Here is a 9,181-nt window from a genome sequence, read left to right on the forward strand (position 1 = left end):
ATGCAGTACTTTCACAACCGAATTTGGTAAGAATAACAAAATGACACCAAACTATTTTGATGGGTTTTTTTTAAAATATGAAACTTAATATAGTTCTCAGGAGTTGTGTACTGTATTGTAAATGACAATTTTGTGGTATTTTCTAAGATTCACAAGCGTCATGGTACTTGTGTCCAAACTTATGGCCATGGCTGTATACAAACCTGTGAATCGCTAAAGTACAACACAACACTAACCCAACAGAGTAACGCTAATGACCACCAGTCTGGCTCAGGACTATCAGGAACTTAGCAGAGTTGGATACAGAGCAGGGGTAAAGGGGCCGAAGCTGGGGGTCTTTGGTATTAGGCGTTGGCTTGACAAAGGTTGCTGGTGCCGTAGCGTTGGCATGGCGATGGTGGTTGGTACCAGGAGATGAGGGGGATGATCTGGAGACGGAGGTGAGTGGACGGTGGATCTAGAATTCCAAAAGGCAGCTGATGGTAGAGGCTTCCATGGGGGAGGCACGAGCAGACAGGTGTAGTTCTTGATCCCCTAGTTGTAGTTCTTGACCCCCTAGTTGTAGTTCTTGAGTCCGAGCTATAGTTTCAGATCTCTAGTTGTAGTTTTACCCTTTCAATGATGGTTCCTGGTTCCCTTTTTGAGTAGTTCTTCCTATGCTGATCCTGTCTTGTAAAAATAAAAGCTTCATTTGATTCTGAGTTCTGTTGTGTCTCTTGACCAACACTTCAGCCTTTGTAATCCGTAACAGTTGTGCACTTAAACACCAAGTCAGATTCCTCATATGTGAAAACCTACTTGCTAATAAAATCATCTCTGACTGTGACTGAATGAACCCACTGACTGCTGCCAGGAGTGGTTTTTATTTACTGATGTATGAAGACCTAAAGAACAACAGAAACGTCCTGCCCTCCTCAGAGACCCTCTCACTGTCTGAGCTCTGTAGACTGAGGAGCTGATTGGTCAGTACCAGGTGATCTGGACCATCATCTTCTCTCCACAGCAGCTCAGGTGTTCAGCATCAGTTTCCATGGTGATGTACCTGGTTACAAGTGAACCTTAGAACTGTTCCAAAGCAAACAGCTCCCTCTGCTGGCCACAGAAACACACCTGGAGAACAGAGACAGGTAACAGGATGCAGACTGGTTTATAGTTAATCATCGGTGTTCTGATCAACAAGGAAATGATGCCAATAAAACAGTAAATTTATTTGTTCATGAAGAAAACAGTGGTTTGTTAAACTCAGAGTAAAGTTTCTACCTGATGTTCCATCTGTGAAGGACCTGAGAAATGTCTGCTGGCAGGAAAGTGACTTTAAATGTAAGATCAGGAGAGAAATAACAGAATTATCTTGTTTAAAGCTCAGATTCTAGTAAAACTGTAGTTATGCCTACATTTTTATGTCTAAAAGCTAAACTAGAACTTTCTAAATATTTTCTGAGTCTGATTCTGGACTTCATTTGATGGTGATGGATCAGAAAGTCCATCCATAATCTAGACACCAATTAATCCTCATTAAAGTTGTGGGGGGTGGAGTCTATCCAGCTGACTTAAGGTGAAGGTTCACCTGGACAGGTAACAGTCTATCACAGGGCTACACAGAGAGACAATCACATTCACACCTACAGACAGTTTAGAATCACCAGTTAACCTCAGCATGTTTCTGAACTGACGGAGGAAGCTGGAGAACCTGGAGACTCCATGCAGAAAGATCCCAGGAAGGCCAGGACGAGAACCAGGATCTTCTAGCTGCAAGGTGACGATGTTAACCACCAAACCAAGGAGACATAACGTCACCACCAAGAGATGCAAAATGTAGGTTCCCATTGGACGGAAGCCCAGCCAATCTGGAAACGATGTATGGAAAGTGTTCCTGTTGAGTGTAAACCTGATTCCATTCAGAAAATGTAGGAATTTAGAACTGCTTGGTATAAAGAGTACATGTAGGTTTGATTGTATGAAAGTTAACATGTTTATTGAATACTTTCCCTCCATTTCTAGAAGTTTTAAAGCTGGAAGTTTGTCCTCTAGATGTTACACAGGAGGAAAAATACCGACTGAAGGTGCAGAACTGAACGTTACTGAACATCTGAATGAAAACTTCAGGAATTCTTGCATTAAAAATGGATCAGTCAGCTGTAATTATCATCCAATGAGAGGCTTCAGTGAAATCCCAACAGCAGTTTATGATTAAAGAGACCTGATTTTTAACATTTATAAAGAAACACGTCACACAAAATCAGCTTTAAGTTATTTATTCACGCAGGCAGCAGCTTTAAAACACTGATGTTAACGTTGTTGTGAACAAGAACCAGAACAACAAGATGGAAATACTTCATAGACAAAATCCAAAATGATGACATTTTATGATCTTCATGATGTCCCAGATTGTATCATAAACATGTGACTGTGAAATAATACTGATAATAATAATTATTTCATTCATATAATTAACATTATTGAGGAAAAGTGTCATTAAAGAAGACCCTGAAAGTGATGATGCAACACAACGTCCCCAGAAAGACTCAGAAAGAAGAACTGGTGTAAAATCTTTGCTGTTTTCTGGAATGTTTTAGGTTTTGTTGTGTTTGCACCTTGGGGCCACTTTAATGTCTTTTTATAATAGCAGCTTATTCAATGTGGGAAGGATATTAGTTTACCTTAGCTTAGCATAGCTTAGCCACTGGGCTAACCTGTGCTGTTAGCATCCTGTGTGGACTCTATCTCCAGGTTAGCTGCTGTACTTGACATTTAAGAACTCCTGAAGTAAAGCTGCTGGTCTCATTCCACATTACAACACTGTGAACGGGGAATAAAAACATGATGATCCTTCATTTTTCAAGCAGTAAACAAACTTCCTTCATTCTTTCCACCGACCACACAGCTCAGATTTCTACCTTCTTTGACCAATTTCACTTCAGGCAGGTTCACATCCAGATCCTGGTCTGGGTTGAAAACAGATTAACTTTTTTGTCATATTTAAAGTAAACTGATGTTAGTCCATGAGTTCAGAGATGCACTAACATGTAACGTGACCTTGACTAACCTTCCTGATGACATTCTGGCAAAATGAGCAACATTACAACTGATGGGCTGATGAGACCAAACTAGAGCTCTCTGGTCCTATGGATCAGAGGAATGTCTGGGAGGAAGAACACCCTGCCTGCTGTGAAGCATGGACCTGCTAGAAGCTTGTTAGAGATGATACCTCCCATCTGCAGCAGGTCATTGCAGCTAAACCGTTGAACTAACTGTTCACCTCTTACATGGTTTAGTAATGGCCTGCACTTGTAATGTTGCTCATTTTGCCAGAACGTCAAAAGTGTCAGAGGGTTGAATCATTTTGCGTTCAACTGCAAACACTTCCTGATATCAGCAGACACCATTCTGATCTAACCCTCTGAGATGTTCAACATGTTTAGATGATGTCAGAGCCTTCAGAGAGGACCACAGCCATCCTCTTCTTCATTATTTCCTTCATGAGATTCCTACATGTTGCTGAATATTACACATTCATTTATTTCACCAGATTCAGTCAGAGGCTTCAGCAGGGATTTCTGCTCAGACTAAGAGATGAGAAAAAGTGCATCCAGTGTGATTCTGTTCTCTTCACGTTTAAAGTTTGTTCTGCTGCTGACTCGGAAAAACTTTCATGTCGTTGTTTCATAACATCTGTTCCTCTGCTGCTTCATCAGGATAAACTGGGAGGTTTGGATTCTTCTTCATGCATTGTCTATAGATCAGAAAACCAACAAAACCCAACCCAGCAAGAAGACCTATCACACCCACTACTGATCCTACAATGAGTCCAACCTTGTTTCCTCCATCCTTGTCTCCTCCATCCTTGTCTCCTCTATCCTTGTCTCCTCCATCCTTGTTTCCTCCATCCTTGTCTCCTCCATCCTTGTCTCCTCCATCTCCAATGATTGCATCCTTGTCTCCTACAGACAGAGGTATCAGAGGTATCAGGTGTTTGAACATCAGTCAGATCAGATGTTTTCTCCAAAGTCTCATCAGCAACATCTTTATAAACCACAAACATCTGATCTGAGACCAAGCAGCTTCATCAGAGACACAAACTGAACTCTCAACACAAACTCACCTGGTTCAACAACTTCCAGGTTGATGCTGCAGATGAGTTTGTTCTCTCCCTCATAAACCCGGCCCTCATATCTTCCAGTGTCGTTCTTCGTCACATTCATCAGAATCAGAGAAAAGTCTCCGTTCTTCATCTCTTTGTCCTGCAGATCCACCCGGTTCTTATAAGATCGATGCTGGTTGTGTGGATCTAAGTGTCCATACTGCCATCGAAGAACATATTCTGGATCCAGCCCATGTCTGTTCCACTCTACACCTGTGAAGTTTTTGTATTTGTCGGGAACTTTACATGTCAGAGTGACATTCTCTCCAACATCAGCTGTGATGTTTGTCAGAGCTGAAGAAGAAAGAAGTCAAAGTTGATCCAGATGAGAAGAGTTTAACCACTAAACTCCTCCATGAACTCTGAGCTGCTGCTTCTGGTTCTGTCTGGACTTGTCAGGGCCCTCTCCTCACCCCTCCCCACCTGGCATCCCAAACTAACCCCCTCCCTATGTGTCTCCTGTCTCCCATCCGTCCCTCTTCCTCTGCTTTCCCTCAGCACGACACCTGAGTGGAGTTCGGCTTCGCAGCCGTCTCCACTCAGGTAATCAAGCTCCTCCATGAGTCCCGGGCAGCTGGAAGAAATCACCCTGATTACCCACCTCACAATAAGTACCGGCTCAACACTCCACACCCTGCCAGATTGTTGAAATAGACTTCGCTGTCAGTTCTCTTTCCAGCCTCCAGAAAGTTTATTAAGAATTTTGACGTTTCTAACGTGCACCTCTCTTACCCTCTTCCAGACCCAGCTGCCCGGAGACCTCCCCACCTGGAACCCTCACTGGAACCCCCCTGAGCCATTCGGCACCGGTCCCCTCCCCACTTGGATCCCCCATTCCGCCTGGACCCCTTCCTTGAGCCCCCAACCCGCTTCCCTCCTGGCTGCTGAAGCCGCAGCAGACAACCGGCTCTCCCTGCCTCCCGGAGCCCCCTCCCGGAACATCACCGGCGAGACGCCGTCTCTGCTCGGCCAATCCGACACCTCGGCCCCCCCGGATCGTCAGAGTGCTACGTCCGTCCTCTCCAAACTCCTCTCCTCCACCGAACTCTAAGCCCTTGACGTCTGGCCGCCAGGGATCCCCCACAGAGATCCGCGACGCTCCGGTCCCGCCCGGACCCCGGACGACCGCCGATCCCCGGCCCCCAGATCCACCTGGCCACATCCTCCCCCCGCCTGCATTCCCGTCCCTGCATTCCGGTCCTCATACTCCAGCCATATCCACCCCTGAACAATAAATCCTTTTTTCAACTTCTCCGGTTCTGGTAGTAGTGGCTCTCTGTTCGGTCTGAATAAGCTAAGCCGTGACAGGACTTCCAGGACATTAAAGGTGAAAATGAGTTTCCCATTAAAACCTCCATGTTTGATCTTCCTGCCATTACAGCATTAAACCATTAGTCTGTAATTCTGGAGCTTTGGCTTCAATATCGTCCTTTTAACTGTTTTCCACCATTTTTTCATATTTGGAGTAAATAGAAGCTTTTCCTTTGTTTGATGGTATGGCAGTTAAATGTAGTCTTTCCATCCTGTTGATCTTCATGAATCCAACATGTAATTTTTAATCTTCAGTCATTTTTCTGAGTAACTTTTTCATGTTTTATTCTAATTTTATACTATAAATGTTGTCTCTTTATAGAGTTAGAGTGAATGCAGCTCATTAAATGCCCCCTTAGAAAAGCCTTAAATGTTTCTCACCTGGTCCAGGCACAAGTTTGTATCATAATCATTTCAAAGAATTCATCTATGTTTTCTCAAATACTCTATAAAGTCCTGGTCCTGTAGTTACATGAGCTGAACGTCTTTCACCACCTTAGTCTCCTCATACACGACACAACACGGTGTTACCATAGAAACAGGTTGTATTTTGGAGTGTAATTCCACATATACTGAGAAGTTATCGATACGTGAGCATGTAGTATGTTTCTGTCATGTGCACCACACAGACCTGACTTTGAATCATAAAAAACTTTGTGGCACGATACAAACACAGTAGAAGATATATATTGTAGAGCTGTATGTTGGAATGCATGTGTGTAAATAATCAACTGAGCCATAATGTCAGATTTTGAGATTGAAATATCAGGTTGTTCATAATGTTTTGTAAAAAGACAATTAATTAAATGTGATCATTTTCAGAATGAACCTTTTGGAACTAAGGCAAAGCAAACATTTCCCTGAAGCCTCATCCGACCTTTGGACCACCTGTCCTGCTGCCACTACCGCATGATGATTACATCCCCAGGGTTTTCCTCACAGTCAAGTTCCACTTGATCGCTACTTCTTGTAACGATCAGTTACTTCTTGTTTAATTCCAGTTAAAGGTATTATGGAGGATGTTTTTTTTTTGTTTAATTTGTCTGATTCACATAAAATGAATATACTGACCTTTAGTGGACTTGTATGTATGGTCTCTAAAAGAATAAAAAAAAATAACTGTGGACATGGCAGGACCTGAAAAACATCAGCCAATCAATGTGCTCGGACCGAGGCGTTTGGTTTGCTCCCTTTCCTGTCAATCAAAAATCTTCCAGCTCAGGCCTAGTTACGTAGATTACGTACGCCTTGGACTTACGTGTTTTGTGTATGTGTTGCTTTGGTATAGCTTCGTAGTTAGCTGGCGACTTGTTTTGCTCATCTTTTTTTACATGATGGCAGATAAAGATCCAGGGGGACCCAGCCGTAAAAGACAACTTCACGAGTCCTACGCAAGTTTCTGGAGGGGGGCGTTTCTTCGTAAATGTTAAGAGTGGGGAGGTTAGAGGGGGGTGAGGGAGAGGTTGTATGTGCACATGCTACGTTCAAAGTCGTAGGAAATTAAATCTCCTCTAATGCCTTTAAGCCGAATCATTTGTCGTATAGTTTAAGACTGTCTGTTTCTCAGTGTTAGTTGCTTCCTGCCTGGGTGTTGCCCTACATGGGTTATTTGTTTATTTTGTCTATTTTTTTATTAAATTTGGTAGTCTTAGTTCGCCCTCCCATTCGTGGGAGCGCTTTTAGAACAACTTCTAAATAAACTGTTTCACTTGTTATCATCTCTTTTCCCTGCTTTTGAGCCTCTGAATGGAGGATTCGTAACAACGGTGGTGTTCCAAATGCACTTTAACAATGCAAGTACGGACTCGCGTTCTAGAGAGTTCCAACAAGAACGTCCTGAATATTGGATCTAAATGTATGAACACGTTTAACTCACCTCTACAGGTATGGACCAGGAGGTAGACGATCAGACAGAACGATGCAGGTGTTCCAACGGACATTTTACCGTCTTTTACTGCTGATTTAACAACAGAGTTCTGACATGTGGCTTTGTAGAGAAGCGAGAGAGCAATGGCGCGATAGTTTGTATCTGGAGGGCGGCGCTTGGTTCCCATAATTCTTGGAATGACGTGACTTCTGTCAGACTTGTCCGGGAGCTAAAGACACTCATCAGTCTGACTTTTAGACACACTGAGGCTGATACCTCCTCCTCTGATTTGTTACATGAGATGTGTTTATTGACAACTGACAAACCAAATGCATTTTTTCATCGTCCGCTCAACAAGTTGGAGCCTGTTGGTCTCTACAGCTGCTTCAAGGTGAAATAAACAGGTCTAAGTGAGTGTGTAGTGTTAAAGCAGACATGAAATGGAGACCAACATGAATAAACATCAGTACTGACAGCCTGCAGAAACTTCCAGAAACTTCCATTTTTTTAATTTAAATTTTTTTACATCATGTATTTAAAACATATTTGTAAAATTTTTAATTTATTAACACTAATAGGCTAAAAAATGATGTATTTTGGACGGCTGGTCAGTCAATCTGGAATCGACGTATGGAAAGTGTTCATGTTGAGTGTAAACCTGATTCCATTCATAAAATGTAGGAATTTAGAGCTGCTTGGTATAAAGATCATATATGTAGGTTTGATAGTATGAAAGTTAACATGTTTATTGAATACTTTCAATAGTTTTAAAGCTGGAAGTTTGTCCTCTAGATGTTACACAGGAGGAAAAATACCAACTGAAGGTGCAGAACTGAACGTTACTGAACATCTGAATGAAAACTTCAGGAATTCTTGCATTAAAATGGATCAGTCAGCTGTAATTATCATCCAATAAGAGGCTTCGGTGAAATCCCAACAGCAGTTTATGATTAAAGAGACCTGATTTTTAACATTTATAAAGAAATACGTCACACAAAATCATCTTCTAGTTCTTTATTCGCTCAGGCAGCAGCTTTGAAACACTGATGTTAACGTTGTTGTAAACAAGAACCAGAACAGAAAGTAGAAGGTCAACAAGATGGAAATACTTTATGTGAAAAAATACAAAATGATGACATTTATGATCTTCATAGTGTCTCAGATTGTATAATTGTAGAGTTCAGAGTGTTTGATGTTACACAATGAGAACTGGCCATAGTTTACAAATATAAAGTGAATTCACATTGTAGCAGTAGCTCAGATTATTTACTGACCACTAACATCATGATAATGCTTTCATGCAGCTGATAACTGTTTTGTTTATGACATCATCTAGTGAGACTCTTAGAGTTAGAGGATCATCAGCAGGAACAAATCAACAGGGTCTGCTTTAGTTTGTTTCATGCAGTCTGCTGCAGTTGGACCGTAGGGAGCAAAATCTGGTTTATTGGATGGAGCTGGTCATCGTGATGTTTTAGAAACCCTGTTCCTATTTAGCTTATTTTAGAGGTTGGTCTGGACTTATCAGGTGAACATCTTCTTCATCCTCCACCTCTGCTTCACCATTCAGAAGTCTAGCAGACAAATGTCCTGTTTCACCTCAGTACCTGCTACTCTCTATCTGATCGCTCACTATCAGTCAGTTTTAACTTCATCTTTTTGTGCTGCAGGAATGACTGTGATGTAGCACAAATCAGTTTAGGGCTCTTTAAAGTCCAAACGATTCAAAACCTCTGATGGTTTAAGCTGTGCATAAAAAAAAAATCATAACATAAAAAGGATAAACCAAAACCTTTGACACGTAGCACAACGCTATGACTGGATTATGCTAGCTGCTTACATTTACTCTTCCTATGATCAAA

Source organism: Acanthochromis polyacanthus, chromosome 24 (genome assembly GCF_021347895.1).
Source record: "Acanthochromis polyacanthus isolate Apoly-LR-REF ecotype Palm Island chromosome 24, KAUST_Apoly_ChrSc, whole genome shotgun sequence".
NCBI classification, from domain to species: Eukaryota; Metazoa; Chordata; class Actinopteri; family Pomacentridae; genus Acanthochromis; species Acanthochromis polyacanthus.